Consider the following 18051-nt stretch of genomic DNA (forward strand, 5'->3'; position numbering starts at 1 on the left):
TTTACGGAGCGGCAGATTAGGGGTTAATAATAATATACAGGGGTCAGTGATAGCGGGGGCGGCAGATTAGGGGTTAATAAGTGTAAGGTTAGGGGTGTTTAGACTCGGGGTACATGTTAGAGTGTTAGGTGCAGACGTAGGAAGGGTTACCGCATAGCAAACAATGGGGCTGCGTTAGGAGCTGAACGCGGCTTTTTTGCAGGTGTTAGGTTTTTTTTCAGCTCAAACAGCCCCATTGTTTCCTATGGGAGAATCGTGCACGAGCACGTTTTTGAGGCTGGCCGCTTGCGTAAGCAACTCTGGTATCGAGAGTTGAAGCTGCGTTAAAAATGCTCTACGCTCCTTTTTTGGAGCCTAACGCAGCCTTTATGTGGACTCTCAATACCAGAGTTATTTTTATGGTGCGGCCAGAAAAAAGCCGGCGTTAGTTTTTCGGGTCGTTACCGACAAAACTCCAAATCTAGCCGATAGTGTCTACTGGCCACAAATCTTCCTGTTATAATTAAATAAAATATTTATGTATTGTTCCTTTTAATGTATTTATATTCCTACTGATATACATTTACGCTTAATCACTGCAGTTTTAATTCTATTTTTCTCCCTAGGTGGCACAGGATAGCGGTGTAAACCCTGGTTTCTCACTCCCACCAATCCAAGTAAACCTGAAACATCGTAAAATCTGCCCGCTAGGTGAACAAGACCTGTGATTGGGAAAATTTTTGTGTACTGAATTTATAGTTCTGGCAATTGGACCATAAAGTTCAGTAATATTATTTGAGCTTAATTCAATCTCCACTTGGTTCCACTTATGAACAAGAAATTGAAAATCCAGGTGGGGACAATAGAAATTCCAATGGAACAGCCAGATTCAAGATCAGGTGATTCTTAACATTTCCAAGATATATTTTTTACTCTATTTGAATCATGTTCATTCCAATGTAATTTAAATTATTTATTAGAATGTAACTTTTGTTATAATAGAATAAAGATACACACACACATATATCATTTTAACATATAATAATCATTGGTTACAAACATCCATCATTAAAACGATTGTGAGCTGCAAACACATTGCATTCAATATTTTCATATTGTCATTAATATGACATTATGAATTTACATATCATTATAAAATGCATTGATACCAACAAGTAAATTTAACTGACCATAATGCTATGTTAACATTCTTTGTTGATACATTTTTAAAAGAAGATATGTTTTCATGATATATTTTATTTTTCTAAAATGGTATATTTAAATAGTACTTTCTTTAAATATAGGGAGTAATGTACTAAGCAGCGTAAACTTCTTTTGAATCCTTGCGGGGCATGCTCGCACATATGAGCTTGCTTCCCGCATTGTAAGAGGCAGGAGAACGCTGCATCTTAAACACCCCACCACCTCTGAAATGGTGAATTGAAATCATGCCAAATATGCTTGCTCAGGTTGATTGACAGGCCCTTCTCTAGAGTGGCATTACACACTTAAGCAAGAGTGTAATGATACATCCAAGCAGTGGACTACAGGGTTTGTTACCCGTTTAATGCAAAGTTGAGAACCTGGTCTGCAGGACACTTAGTACATGGGGGCCATTGTCTTACATATACTATGCTAATAGTGTAATACTATGTCATGTCATGTATATATCAATCAGCAGGGTTCAGTCTTGCAAATTATAACCATGTTTTCAAAAACATAGCAAGTGCAGTACACTTTAGTAATAAAGGTAGCCACCAATAAGCAAGCGCTATCCAGGGTGCTGAACCTAAAATGGGCAGGCTCCTAAGCTTTAAATTCTTGCTTTTCAAATAAAGATAGCAAGAGAACAAAGAAAATTTAATAGGAGTAAATTAGAAAGTTGCTTAAAATTGCATGCTCTATCTGAATCATGAAAGAAAAAAAATTGTGTTTCATATCCCTTTAAATAGGGCACTGCAATACAACAATGTTTGCTGATGTAGTGGATTACCATTTTCTGGTTATATCTGTATCTATATCTTCCTTTTGTGAGGTTCTGAGAAAAAGCAATGAAAATACCTTGAAGGTAAAAATAAAATTAAATGTGATTGTAACTTACCTTTTGTTGATGTTTCGTCTCTAGCACAATTGTCATTGGTGCACTCAGTTCTAGGGATATATCCTGGTTGCTGTGCTCAGTTATCTTTTTATGCAGGGTAATATGTCTGTTTTTCGAGATTTTCTTAAAAATACTTTTTTGATGTTAAAACGATTCATGTGTCCTTAAATATAATTAAAGTCATTTCTCACATTTTATAAAATAGACATGAGAAACACACTCCACAATAAAGTAAGTTAATAACATACTGAATAATGATTGATTTTCTTAGCAAGAAGCAGAAAAGAAAAATAGCTGGCAATTATGTGCCTCCAATACATTTAACTCAGTGAAATTTACATATTATATTATGCATGTTTGTTTAATGCATGTTTTTATGCACTTCCTACATGACTTAGGATGTCATCAATAAATTTGTCACACCGATCCTCACTATCTCATTTGCCTTCTGTACAATGAGCATTGCTGTTTATTATTCTATTCCTTTTCCTTTCATTAAAGTGTATGTTACAAGTGGAGCGCAAAAATATTAATGATTCAGATAGAGCATATTATTTTAAGCAACTTTCTAATTTACTCCTATTATCAATCTTTCTTCGTTCTCTTGGTTTCTTTATTTGAAAAAGCAGGAATGTAAGCATACAAGCCGGCCCATTTTTGGTTCAGAACCCTGGGTTGCGCTTGCTGATTTGTGACTACATTTAGCCACCAATCAGCAAGCACTACCCAGGTGCTGAACCAAAAATGGGCCAACTCCTAAGCTTACATTCCTGCTTTTAAAAAAACATATACCAAGAGAATGAAAAAAAATTATACTAGGCATAAATTAGGAAGTTGCTTAAAACTTCATGTTCTATCTGAATCATGAAATTAAAAAAATGGGTTTCATATCCCTTTGGTAACAGCAAATAAAGGAGGTAGCGGCACCAAACTGTAGATTTTTAGTTGCTTTTAATCAGAGACATCATAAAAAAACAAACGATGTTTCGGTCAGCACCTGACCTTAATCATGTTTAAGGTCAGGTGCTGACCGAAACGTTGTTTGTTTTTTTATGATGTCTCTGATTAAAGCAACTAAAAATCTACAGTTTGGTGCTGCTACCTCCTTTATTTGCTGCTACTATTTGGGGTTAGTGCATGAACCCCTGTAGCGTGCACCGGATGTCTGATGGTGAGTGCTGGGCCTATCTTTTATTTCTACATTTCATATCCCTTTAACATCGCTCATGCGCAATCGAAAGTAATTTAATTTTTTTTGCTCATATTTCCTTCATAGTAAAAAAAAAATGTATTGCCCAAACAATAGTCTAGTGTGCACTAACATCTACATGTTGGGTGCTCTAAATCCCTCATATATCAGACCTCTATGGAGGTGCTCTGTGAAATGCACGTTGGATTTCACTTGCGAGCTAAGGTGATGATGCGCCAAGCTGATGTGCAAGTAGTAAAGTTATTTATGTAGTTGTGTGCGGAACTATTATCAATAATAATTTACTTCAAATCTTAAAAAGCACTACATTTTACATCAATATTTTGGATTGTGCTCAAGCAAAACACTTAAAGGGACAGTCAACACCAGAATTTTTGTTGTTTAAAAAGATAGATTATCCCTTTATTACCTCTTCCCCAGTTTTGCAGAACCAACACAGTTATAATAATACACATTTTACCTCTGTAATTACCTTGTATCTAAGCCTCTGCAAACTGCCCCTTTATTTCAGCTTTTTTGACAGACATGCATTTTAGCCAATCAGTGCTGACTCCTAGGTAACTTCACATGCGTGACCTCAATGTTATCTATATGACACACATGAACTAATGTCCTCTAGTGGTGAAAAACTGTCAAAATGCATTCAGATTAGAGGCAGCCTTCAAGGTCTAAGAATTTAGCATATGGGTCTCCTAGGTTTAGCTTTCAACTAAGAATACCAAGAGAACAAAGAAAAATTGGTGATAAAAGTAAAATGGAAAGTTGTTTAAAATGACAAGGCCTATTTGAATCATGAAAGTTTATTTTGGAGTTAACTGTCTCTTTAACTCACTGCTACTAAAAGTGATAGTAAAGCCAAAATTAAACTTTCATGATTCCGATAGGGCATGTAATTTTAAACAACTTTCTAGTTTATTTTTATCATCAAATTTGCTTTGTTCTCTTGTTGCTCTTGTTGGAAGCTAAGCCTAGGTAGGCTCATATGCTCATTTCTTAGCCATTGAAGGCCACCTCTGCATTTGACAGTTTTTCACAGCTAGAGGACGTTAGTTCATGTGTTTCATATAGATAACACTGTGCTCATGCACATAAAGTTATTTAAGAGTCAGCACTAATTGCCTGAAATGCAAGTCTTTCAAAAGATCTGAGATAAAGAGGCAGTCAGCAGAGGCTTAGATACAAGGTAATTACAGAGGTAAAACGTATATTAATATAACTGTTGGTTATGCAAAACTTGGGAATGGTAAATAAAGGGATTATCTATCTTTTTAAACAATAACATTTTTGGTGTTTGTTTTTTATGATGTCTCTGATTAAAAGCAACTAAAAATCTACAGTTTGGTGCTGCTACCTCCTTTATTTGCTGTTACCATTTGGGGTTAGTGCATGAACCCCTGTAGCGTGCACCGGATGTCTGATGGTGAGTGCTGGGCCTACCTTTTATTTCTACATTTCATATCCCTTTAACATCGCTCATGCACAATCGAAAGTAATTTAATTTTTTTTGCTCATATTTCATTCATAGTAAAAAAAAATAATGTATTGCCCAAACAATAGTCTAGTGTGCACTAACATCTACATGTTGGGTGCTCTAAATCCCTCATATATTAGACTTCTATGGAGGTGCTCTGTGAAATGCACGTTGGATATCACTTGAGAGCTAAGGTGATGATGCGCCAAGCTGATGTGCAAGTAGTAAAGTTATTTATGTAGTTGTGTGCAGAACTATTATCAATAATAGTTTACTTCAAATCTTAAAAAGCACTACATTTTATATCAATATTTTGGATTGTGCTCAAGCAAAACACTTAAAGGGACAGTCAACACCAAATTTTTGTTGTTTAAAAAGATAGATAATCCCTTTATTACCTCTTCCCCAGTTTTGCAGAACCAACACAGTTATAATAATACACATTTTACCTCTGTAATTACCTTGTATCTAAGCGTCTGCAAACTGCCCCCTTATTTCAGCTTTTTTGACAGACTTGCATTTTAGCCAATCAGTGCTGACTCCTAGGTAACTTCACATGCGTGACCTCAATGTTATCTATATGACACACATGAACTAATGTCCTCTAGTGGTGAAAAACTGTCAAAATGCATTCAGATTAGAGGCGGCCTTCAAGGTCTAAGAATTTAGCATATGGGTCTCCTAGGTTTAGCTTTTAACTAAGAATACCAAGAGAACAAAGAAAAATTGGTGATAAAAGTAAAATGGAAAGTTGTTTAAAATTACAAGGTCTATTTGAACCATGAAAGTTTATTTTGGAGTTAACTGTCTCTTTAACTCACTGCTACTAAAAGTGATTGAAAAGCCAAAATTAAACTTTCATGATTCCGATAGGGCATGTAATTTTAAACAACTTTCTAGTTTATTTTTATCATCAAATTTGCTTTGTTCTCTTGTTGCTCTTGTTGGAAGCTAAGCCTAGGTAGGCTCATATGCTCATTTCTTAGCCATTGAAGGCCACCTCTGCATTTGAAAGTTTTTTCCACAGCTAGAGGGCGTTAGTTCATGTGTTTCATATAGATAACACTGTGCTCATGCACGTAAAGTTATTTAAGAGTCAGCACTAATTGCCTGAAATGCAAGTCTTTTAAAAGAGCTGAGATAAAGAGGCAGTCAGCAGAGGTTTAGATACAAGGTAATTACAGAGGTAAAACGTATATTAATATAACTGTTGGTTATGCAAAACTTGGGAATGGTAAATAAAGGGACTATCTATCTTTTAAACAATAACATTTTTGGTGTTTACTATCCCTTTAAGATGAGTGAAAAATTTTGCTGCAATAAGATGCTTTGGTTAAATTATTTGAAGAGACAGTCTACTCCATAATTTATTGTTTAATAAGATACATATATATATATATATATATATATATATATATATATATATATATATCTATATATATATATATATATATATATATATATATATATATATATATATATACTTACTGTATATAGATAGATAGATATATAGATACTGTATATACAGGGAGTGCATAATTATTAGGCAAGTTGTATTTTTGAGGATTAATTTTATTATTGAACAACAACCATGTTCTCAATGAACCCAAAAAACTCATTAATATCAAAGCTGAATAGTTTTGGAAGTAGTTTTTAGTTTGTTTTTAGTTATAGCTATTTTAGGGGGATATCTGTGTGTGCAGGTGACTATTACTGTGCATAATTATTAGGCAACTTAACAAAAAACAAATATATACCCATTTCAATTATTTATTTTTACCAGTGAAACCAATATAACATCTCAACATTCACAAATATACATTTCTGACATTCAAAAACAAAACAAAAACAAATCAGGGACCAATATAGCCACCTTTCTTTGCAAGGACACTCAAAAGCCTGCCATCCATGAATTCTGTCAGTGTTTTGATCTGTTCACCATCAACATTGCGTGCAGCAGCAACCACAGCCTACCAGACACTGTTCAGAGAGGTGTACTGTTTTCCCTCCTTGTAAATCTCACATTTGATGATGGACCACAGGTTCTCAATGGGGTTCAGATCAGGTGAACAAGGAGGCCATGTCATTAGATTTTTCTTCTTTTATACCCTTTCTTGCCAGCCACGCTGTGGAGTACTTGGAATCGTGTGATGGAGCATTGTCCTGCATGAAAATCATGTTTTTCTTGAAGGATGCAGACTTCTTCCTGTACCACTGCTTGAAGAAGGTGTCTTCCAGAAACTGGCAGTAGGACTGGGAGTTGAGCTTGACTCCATCTTCAACCCGAAAAGGCCCCACAAGCTCATCTTTGATGATACCAGCCCAAACCAGTACTCCACCTCCACCTTGCTGGCGTCTGAGTCGGACTGGAGCTCTCTGCCCTTTACCAATCCAGCCACGGGCCCATCCATCTGGCCCATCAAGACTCACTCTCATTTCATCAGTCCATAAAACCTTAGAAAAATCAGTCTTGAGATATTTCTTGGCCCAGTCTTGACGTTTCAGCTTGTGTGTCTTGTTCAGTGGTGGTCGTCTTTCAGCCTTTCTTACCTTGGCCATGTCTCTGAGTATTGCACACCTTGTGCTTTTGGGCACTCCAGTGATGTTGCAGCTCTGAAATATGGCCAAACTGGTGGCAAATGGCATCTTGGCAGCTGCACGCTTGACTTTTCTCAGTTCATGGGCAGTTATTTTGCGCCTTGGTTTTTCCACACGCTTCTTGCGACCCTGTTGACTATTTTGAATGAAACGCTTGATTGTTCGATGATCACGCTTCAGAAGCTTTGCAATTTTAAGAGTGCTGCATCCCTCTGCAAGATATCTCACTATTTTTGACTTTTCTGAGCCTGTCAAGTCCTTCTTTTGACCCATTTTGCCAAAGGAAAGGAAGTTGCCTAATAATTATGCACACCTGATATAGGGTGTTGATGTCATTAGACCACACCCCTTCTCATTACAGAGATTCACATCACCTAATATACTTAATATGTAGTAGGCTTTCAAGCCTATACAGCTTGGAGTAAGACAACATGCATAAAGAGGATGATGTGGTCAAAATACTCATTTGCCTAATAATTCTGCACTCCCTGTAGATAGATAGATAGATAGATAGATAGATAGAATATCTTTATTAACCATTCCTTAGTAATGCATAACCAACACAGTTATATGAATATACTTTTTACCTCTGTGATTACCGTGTATCTAAGCCTCTGCAGACTGCCCCTTTATTTCTGTTCTTTTGACAGACTTGCATTTTAGCCAATCAGTGCTGACTCCACAGGAGTGAGCAGAATGTTATCTATGTGGCACACATGCACTGAGATAAGAGGCGGCCTTCAAGGGCTTAGAAATGAGCAAATGAGCCTAACTAGGTTTAGCTTTCAACAAAGAAAACAAAACAAATTTGATGATAAAAGTAAATTGGAAAGTTGTTTAAAATTACATGCCCTATCTGAATCATGAATGTTTCATTTTGACTTGACTGTCCCTTTAATCATCTTTTAATCTAGCTCAAAATGTCTTCTTTATAAAAATTAAAAATACAGCTTTTTTCTATACTCAATCAGTATACATTTTTGACAGGCAAGCTGTTGTACGTGCCTACTTACCAATCAGTACCTGTTTATGCACCAGTTACACAAATCTCCAGCATACTATACACTGTAATGTCTCTTTAATATGTTGTCTCTCTCTGACTTTCTATATATTAAATGTATATGCTGTTTGTTTCAGAACGCGTGTATTTTAATGTATTTGAAATGGCAATATGAGATCCAATATATTTAATACAGTTATATTCCTATTGGCTTAAAATACATATTCAGTTGGTTTAGCATCCAATTCCCTATGCTAGAAATATGTTGCCATAGGCGTATAATGAAGAAAACTCTTATGATAGGAAAGACTTATGCAATAAAGTGCAAAAGCAAGATTTTATATTGAACAGCAGTATTAAATGAAAAATATAATTTACACTGATATGGTTGCATCTCATGGGTGTAATTATGTTAAGGCAGCTTAGTCCGTGAAATTATTTATTACAATTGAACTGAAGAAAATAGATTTCAATTCGGGTTTAGTAAATCATATTTTTATCTTACTGTCCGACACACACATAGGTAGATTTGGACATTTTTTTTTACCTACTTTTCATTTTTGGACCATCCTTGATATTCGTTGCCATGGCAACTTTCAACGGCAGTTCAAAAACTCTGGGTATCATGCTGTTACAGAGATGTATTTAACTTCTAAATTAAACAAAATGAATCAAGCATGTAGATAGGCCAAAAAATCAACAATCTTATTGGTTACCATGTGTTCTCTTCTATTTAACTTGTTATTCAATGACACACATTAGCCGTTAATAACTAAAAGTATGTTGTTTGTGTTGTTTCAAGTAATGTAAGCAAATGTCTGTGCAGGAACAGAAATTGCCTTTAGATTACATTGGTTTTAGATGATAATTGTCTTGTATAGTGCTAAGTATCAACTTTAGAGGTTTCACAGACCATCTGTGTTATTCAAAATATAACAAAATTTGCATGACTGAATATAAAAACATCTAGGTAGGAATTCACTTTTTGTGCAGACGTCTCCTGTTTTTTTATGCCACTTTGTTTTGATGCCGTCTGTTCTTTAAAATGAATGGATGGTACTGTTAAACTGTATTTACAGAGATGTGTACATTATTATGAAATATAAGAAATATAAAAATATGATTTAAAAAAAAAAAAAAAAAAAGCTTTATTGGTATGAGAAAAATAAACAAACATACAGCACAAAACAGTATGATCAGTAGAGTTGATTTGTTTTGTTTTTACTTTCCAAATTAGTAAAATGCTTCAACTACTCAATGGAAAGTGCTCTATTTAATGCATTTGTATCTGTGACTTAAATGTAAATTGCTGTGGGTTTTTTTTTCCAAAAAAAATTGAAATAATTATCATGTTTCTAAATGTTATGAATTATTACTATACAGAATTATTTTTAATAATTAATGGAATCTTTTCCCATAATTAAAGAGGCTACAAACAACAGTGATAGTTAATTGTGCTATGTTTTAATCATTGTAATATTTTGGTTTAAGGGTATGTTATGTTTCTATGGATATTCTATTCATATGTTGAAATCCATCAGCCCTGCTTATAGTGCCTTTATGATTGTTCAGAGTCTGCATTTTAATTTTTATTTTTTTTTCTTAAATGGGCTTTTAAACGTTAAAGCAACATTAAAGTATTTTGAACCTAAAAGAGGATATTTTAAAAAGTGTTACATTCTTTTTAACATGCTTTCAGCTGTCGTGAAATACAAGCACTTGTGCCAGTATTCACCAACAGAGATGTGTTTACCTTATGAGACTTTGGCCTGTAGTTATCAAGCCGTCAACCTCAAATACGCTGGAATTCCGCAGCGTATTTGTGGCGAGGCTGATTTGCCTAAGTTATCAAACCCTACACACCGGCAAAAGTAGAATATAGTGACGTAAGCTTCGATCCGCCAGACTCAGTCCGACACAGATCGATGCTTACGTTACTCCAGATGTTCCGAACGCAAGTTCGGCAAATCTGACTAATTTTGGTAGTTATCAAACTACTACCAGGTACGCTCGCCACTCTTCCGGGCCAGCATACATGGATTTCAATCCGCTGCCTTGCGAAAGCTCATGTTCGCTGCTGCCTGATATCCCATTGATTTCTATGGAAGATGTCTGCACCTAACACCCTAAAATGTACCCCGAGTCTAAACACCCCTAAACTGCCCCCCCTAAACCACCGCAACTAAATAAACTTATTACCTTCTAAACTGCCGCTCCCAGAGCCCACCGCAACTATAATAAATATGTTAACCCCTAAACCGCCGCTCCAGGACCCCGCCGCAACTATAATAAATATGTTAACCCCTAAACCGCCACTCCTGGACCCCGCCGCCACCTACATAATACCTATTAACCCCTATCCTGCCCCCCCTATACCGCCACCACCTATAATAAATTTATTAACCCCTATCCTGCCCCCCCTACACCGCCGCCACTATAATAAAATTATTAACCCCTAAACCTAAGTCTAACACTAACCCTAACACTCCCCTAACTTAAATATTAATTAAATAAATCTAAATAATAGTACTCTTATTAACTAAATTAATCCTATTTAAAACTAAATACTTACCTATAAAATAAACCTTAATATAGCTACAATATAATTAATAATTACATTGTAGCTATTTTAGGATTTATATTTATTTTACAGGCAACTTTGTATTTATTTTAACTAGGTACAATAGCTATTAAATAGTTATTAACTATTTAATAGCTACCTAGTTAAAATAATTACAAAATTACCTGTAAAATAAATCCTAACCTAAGTTACAATTAAACCCAACACTACACTATCATTAAATTAATTAAATAAATTAGCTACCAATACCTACATTTAAATACAATTAAATAAACTAAACTAAATCGGATTGAACTTCAATCTGATTGGCTGATAGCATCAGCCAATAAGATTTTTTCTACCTTAATTCCAATTGGCTGATAGAATCCTATCAGCCAATTGGAATTCGAGGGACGCCATCTTGGATGGCGTCACTTAAAGGAACCTTCATTCGTCGGGTAGTCGTCGATGAAGAAGGATGTTCCGCGCCGGAGGTCTTGAAGATGGAGCTGCTCCTCGTCGGATGGATGAAGATATCTGCCGGTCCAGATGTCCTCTTCTGCCTGGATAGGATGAAGACTTCTGCCGGTCTGGATGTCCTCTTCTGCCCCATCGGATGAAGACTTCAGCCCGGCTGGATGAAGACGACTCAAGGTAGGGAGATCTTCAGGGGGTTAGTGTTAGTTTTTTTAAGGGGGGTTTGGGTGGGTTAGAGTAGGGGTATGTGGGTGGTGGGTTTTAATGTTGGGGGGGTTGTATTTTTTTTTACAGGCAAAAGAGCTGATTACTTTGGGGCATGCCCCGCAAAAAGCCATTTTAAGGGCTGGTAAAAGAGCTGATTACTTTTTAATGTAGAATAGGGTAGGGACTTTTATTATTTTATTTTTTTTTTATTTTATTAGGGGGCTTAGATTAGGTGTAATTAGTTTAAAATTCTTGTAATATTTTTTTATTTTCTGTAATTTAGTGTTTGTTTTTTTTGTAATTTAGTTTAGTTTATTTAATTGTAGGTATTGGTAGCTAATTTATTTAATTAATTTAATGATAGTGTAGTGTTAGGTTTAATTGTAACTTAGGTTAGGATTTTTTTTTTACAGGTAATTTTGTAATTATTTTAACTAGGTAGCTATTAAATAGTTAATAACTATTTAATAGCTATTGTACCTAGTTAAAATAAATACAAAGTTGCCTGTAAAATAAATATAAATCCTAAAATAGCTACAATGTAATTATTAATTATATTGTAGCTATATTAGGGTTTATTTTATAGGTAAGTATTTAGTTTTAAATAGGATTAATTTAGTTAATAAGAGTACTATTATTTAGATTTATTTAATTAATATTTAAGTTAGGGGGGTGTTAGGGTTAGGGTTAGACTTAGGTTTAGGGGTTAATAATTTTATTATAGTGGCGGCAGTGTAGGGGGGGCAGGATAGGGGTTAATAAATTTATTATAGGTGGCGGCGGTATAGGGGGGCAGGATAGGGGTTAATAGGTATTATGTAGTTGGCGGCGGGGTCCGGGAGCGGCGGTTTAGGGGTTAACATATTTATTATAGTTGTGGCGGGGTCCGGGAGCGGCGGTTTAGGGGTTAACATATTTATTATAGTTGCGGCGGGGTCCGGGAGCGGCGGTTTAGGGGTTAATAACTTTATTTAGTTGCGGGGGGCTCCGGGGGCACCGGTATAGGGGGTGGAACAGTATAGTATAGTGTGAGTGCTTAGCGACAGGGGTATCAATAAAGCTGTAAAAAAGCTGAAGAGCAGCGAGATTGATGATTGATAACTATCACAGTCCGCTATCACAGTACGCCGACACTCGTAGGGGCTGCCCTGGTGGAATTATCTTAAAAAAGGGCAGTTTCTGCGAGTGGCGAGATGTCGCCTATAGAAAGTAATGGAGCTCACTGGAAAGGGAAACTTGGCTGTGTAGGGTGAAGTTAGCAAAGAGCAGGGGGCACACTTTAAAAATTAAATCCTTCATCAGAAAATATACACATTGCGCTGCTTTCTGCGTACAGCATCTTACAATCACTGCTATTTTTGTATGCTTGTGTTTTTTTACTATGGTAATAAGTAGGAAAGGGCAAACGTTTTGCATCATTCAAAAAATTAAACAAATTTTAACATATTTGTTCGTTAGTTTCGAATTTTGAATGTTTGTACAACATTCTAACATTTGTTTAATGTAATAGTATTTCTTATGCTATCTTTAAATGTAATATTTGATTAGAATTTTTCTAGTAATTTGATTTAAATTATGCAATATTTGAAATAGACATTTTGAATCAACATATTTGTATCTATTATGTATCATTTTACTAAATTCCCTACCTCATGAACTATTTAACTTCTGAATAGTATTTGTTAAACTGAATGCTACATTCAAAATGTTGAAGGTGGATATTCAATTTAATTATGAACATTTGAAAACAAAAGCAGCATTCACAAAACTGGAAAAAATATTCGATTACCGAACTTTAATGGATTTTCCTTCTTATCAATATTCAATTCTCCAAAATGAATGTCCACATGACTATTCGTTCTACCAAACTGTAACATATGCCTGCCTGATATCACTGTCCCTGCTACTGACAATCATATTGTTTGGGGAGTATCTGCATTCAACTTACCTACCAAATTAATTAATCATTCATGCACCTGATTCCTTAGCGTCTTTTTAAATCATCTCAGGCCTAATGTGCATTGCATTAGCTTTGAAGTTTTGTTCCAGAACAACAGAGGTCTGTGACTGTTCCAGTATGGATTTTACCAGCATATTAAAACTACAGCCTTTCCTTTTAGCTAAGCTTAAAATCATCTAATTGCAAGTATCCATATAATTTCCATTTTGTTTCCTGGACACTGCTACTTAGCAAACTCTGAACTTATTCTAAATTACAAGCATTTGGTTATAATCACTCTCTAATTGCTACAACAGCACCATACTCAGAACTTTATAACTATTCACTGCTACAAGTTGTCATAGCTGAAATATCCTCCTGCAAATATATTAATATATTCAGAACTCTGCATCTATCTGTTCAGTTAAAAAGCTTTCCTGTGATTCTCCAATATATGCACAAACAGTATTTAATGCCTTAAACCTGCAATTTGTCTATCACCTGTGCTGCTCTGCTTATTACGCTGACATACAGCTCCAAATAATATTATGTACTGTGAACCTGCAACAACTTTGCATCTATGAGTCTCAATCTTCTACCAGTTTACTCTGAACCCTCAACAACTTACATTGCTATATTTTTCACTCATTAATCCTGCAGCTACTCCTATTAACCATAAGTCACAGTATCAATTTATGTTTCCATTGAAGCCAGAATATATTGTATACATATGTTTTACTCTCCATGAATTCTACAATAACGTCTTGTAACTATGAATCACAGAATATCATCTATCCACGTCCAGGATGCTCTTCCCCAGGTCAGGGGTCGGTGTCTCCAATTCCCTACCACTGCCCTGAGGATCTGTGTCCTAAATGCATATACACCGGAACATGACACAAACAAACTTCACTTTCAGCACACTGGCCCATTCCTAGTATTCAGTATTTTGCGTATTTTGTCACAACCTCAGAGATCTGTAGGGTAGAAATGTTTAGATAATTACACATAGATTTGAGAAAAAACTTCATATATGGCCATGCAACGCCAATGTTCAGCCCATTTTAAGATAAAACATCAATTATGCTTTGTGTTTTGCTCTTATAAGTATGAATTTCTATTTGTTTTTTGCACATCCAGTGTACTTAAATTACGATTTGTACATATTTAATACAATTTATCTGTGTAATTTACATACAAATTTTAAGGTTTTAATAAAATATGATTTTTAGTGAACAATTCTGTAATGATTTTTGATGCACCTTAACAATACAATACTTTCCTGTGTGAATGGTTCAAATATTTGTTTTGTTTAATTTTTAATTTACGGTTTTCTTTGTTCACTTTTGTATATAATGGCCTCTATTTATCAAGCCGTCAACCGCAAATACGCTGGAATTCCGCAGCGTATTTGTGGCAAGGCTGATTCGCCATAGTCATCAAGCCCTACAGACCGTCAAAAGTAGAATTTAGTGACGTAACATACGATCCGCCGGACTCAGTCTGACACAGAAAGATGCTTACGTCACTCCAGATGTTCCGAACGCAAGTTCGGCACAATCTGACTACTTTTGGTAGTTATCAAAGAACAACCAGGTACGCTCGCCACTATTCCGGCCCTGCGTACCTGGTTTTCAATCCGCCGCCCTGGAGGCAGCGGATCCCATAGGAATCAATGGGAGTCTGACAGCAGCAAAAGCTTATGTTCGCTGCTGCCCAATATCCCATTGATTCCTATGGGAAGTGTCTGCACCTAACACCCAAACATGTACCCCAAGTCTAAACACCCCTAATCTGCCCCCTACACCGCCGCCACCTACATTATACGTATTAACCCCTAAACCGCCGCTCCCGGACCCCGCCGCAACTAAATAAAATGTTTAACCCCTGAACTGCCACTCCCGGACCCCGCCACAACTAAATAAAGTGTTTAACCCCTAAACCGCCACTCCCGGACTACAATTAAATAAATTAAATAAATTAAATACAATTACCGACAATTAAATAAAATTAACTAAAATTAACTAAAGTACAAAAAAAACAAAACGCTAATTTACAGGAAAAAAAATTACAAGAATTTTAAACTAATTACACCTAATCTAAGCCCCCTAATAAAATAAAAAATCCCCCAAAATAATAAAATTCCTTACCCTCTATGTGAATAAATTGTTTCAAAGATAAATATTAAAATGCTGAGGTCCATTTTGTGCATTGACTATTTGTTTAAGGACCTGGCAGTGTCCATAGGTCTTTAGTGCACTCCTTCTATAGTGTGCTGTTCTCAATTGACTTTTCAGTAGTTTACACTCAAGCAGGAGAACAATATTGTGCCCCACTTGTAATCTAGCCCTATGTAAAATAAAGGAAGGTGTTGAATGTAAAGGGGCATTCAACACTTTGAGATAGTAACCCAAAATATTCCATTTTATGTTGCTAGATATTATTGCTATACACCTTCATGATTTATGATGTCTTCTTTTCCTCTAATTTACTTCAGAAAATTGTGAAAGTTCCAAATCCTTTTAAAAGGGGAGTTCAGATTCAACACAACTATATTCCACAAAGTCATTGGTTCCACACTCTAGTTTCTAGTAACATGGGGCAGATAATTATTTTTTATCTATACAAGGTTCTGGATTTGAAGGAGAAGCACATGCATTGCAATATAATACAAAAAAGTCCCCCAATGATTTTGTATGATTTCTTTCCATACCAGTGAGTTTTTGACCATCTGCTCTAACTGGTCTCAGCAGTAAAGGAAATATAGGTTACAACATGGTGAGTCCCATTGCTTTATGGAGACTAAAATGCTATACTTATTTTTTTTTAATAAACAACATATAATTTTGTATATGTGTATATTTTTCCAAGCTAATCTTTGCTTTAGATACATACATTTATCTAGTATTTGTGTAATGGTTAAAGGGACAGTCAACTGAAATTTTTTTATTGTTTTAAAAGATAGATAATCCCTTTATTACCCATTCCCCAGTTTTGCACAGAAAACATGGTTATATTAATACACTTTTTACCTCTGTGAGTACCTTGTTTCTAGACATCTTCTGACGGCCCTCTGATTACATGTCTTTATCTATTGACTTGCATGAAAGCCAATTAGTGCTGTGTTGTAAGAATCCACGGGCGTCAGCACAATGTTACCTATATGGCTCAAAAAAAGTAAATACAAAAACATGTGATCGTGGGGCTGTCTTTATGGACTTAGAAACAGACAGAAATTTAGAAGTTTATAAACTTGAATAATTGGTTTATTATTAAAATTTGCAATGCTTGGACTGTAAGCTAAATAGTGGCTACCTGATTCAAAACTGCAACACACAAGTATATATTTGTAGTTTTGAGATGCCCAGGGTATTTATCCAGAGGTATTTTGATACTTTGGACAAGATTACAAGTGGAGCGCTACTTGTCTGTCCCCCCCTTGTCCATTAACTCCGCTAGAAGTAATCTTTTTGCTCGTGTCAGGTAGAGCTCGTATTACAAGTGTTTTAGCAAAGTTTTAATGGCCATCCATATTTATTTTTCAGTCTCTTTATTAAGATACAAACCGAAAATATGAACACAAAATATAAATAACACAATTTTCAGAACAAAATGACTTCTTCAGGCATCAGACAGTATTTAGTGTGACCTCCCTTGGCACTAAGCACATGTTGAACTCTTTTGTGGAGACTGTCCTGAAGTTTTCTTAAGTAATATTCTTGTATTATATACTAGGCTTCAGCACTTCCCAGAGTTCTTCTTAGATTTAGGTTGTCTTTTATTTATTTCTCTGTCCAGGTGATTCCATTCTGTCTCTATAATATTCAGGTCTGGATTCTGTGGAGGGCAGTCCATGTCTGTCAGTGTTTTATCAGCTGTTTTTCTCTACAAATATGATTTCACTGCATTAGCAGTGTGCTTGGGATATTTATCTTGCTGAAAAATAAAACCATTCCCAATCAGGCGCTTTCCAGAAGGAATGGCATGATGAATTTAAACCTGTCTGTACTTTTCAGTATTCATGATCCCATCAATTTGAACAACATTGCCAACACCACTAGGTGAAATGCAGCCCCAAACCAGGACAGACCCTCTACCATGTTTCACTGAAAGCTACAAGCATTCATTCTTCCATTTCTCTCTAACTCTTATTCTCACATGTTGTCGACAGTTGGACACAAACATTTCAAACTTAGATTAGTCACTCCATAATTCTCTTTTTCACTGATCTTCATTCCAATCTTTGTGAGCTTTAGCATCTCTTAGCCTTTCCACCCTGTTTCCCTTCTGTAAAACTGGTTTCTTGGATGCTACCCTTTCACAAAGACCATTCCTGATTAAGCTTCTTCTGGTCTAGGATCCCTGCAATCACTAGCCTAGGTGGTCTACATACCTCTCATTCTGCGCTACTTTAGTTCTCAGAGCATAGGACATCACCACAGCATGTGTCCTTTAAGTCACAATTTTTTTTAAACTTAACTTCCAATATCAGATTGTACTTACTACTAA

This window comes from Bombina bombina, chromosome 9, assembly GCF_027579735.1.
Source record: "Bombina bombina isolate aBomBom1 chromosome 9, aBomBom1.pri, whole genome shotgun sequence".
Lineage (NCBI taxonomy): Eukaryota > Metazoa > Chordata > Amphibia > Anura > Bombinatoridae > Bombina > Bombina bombina.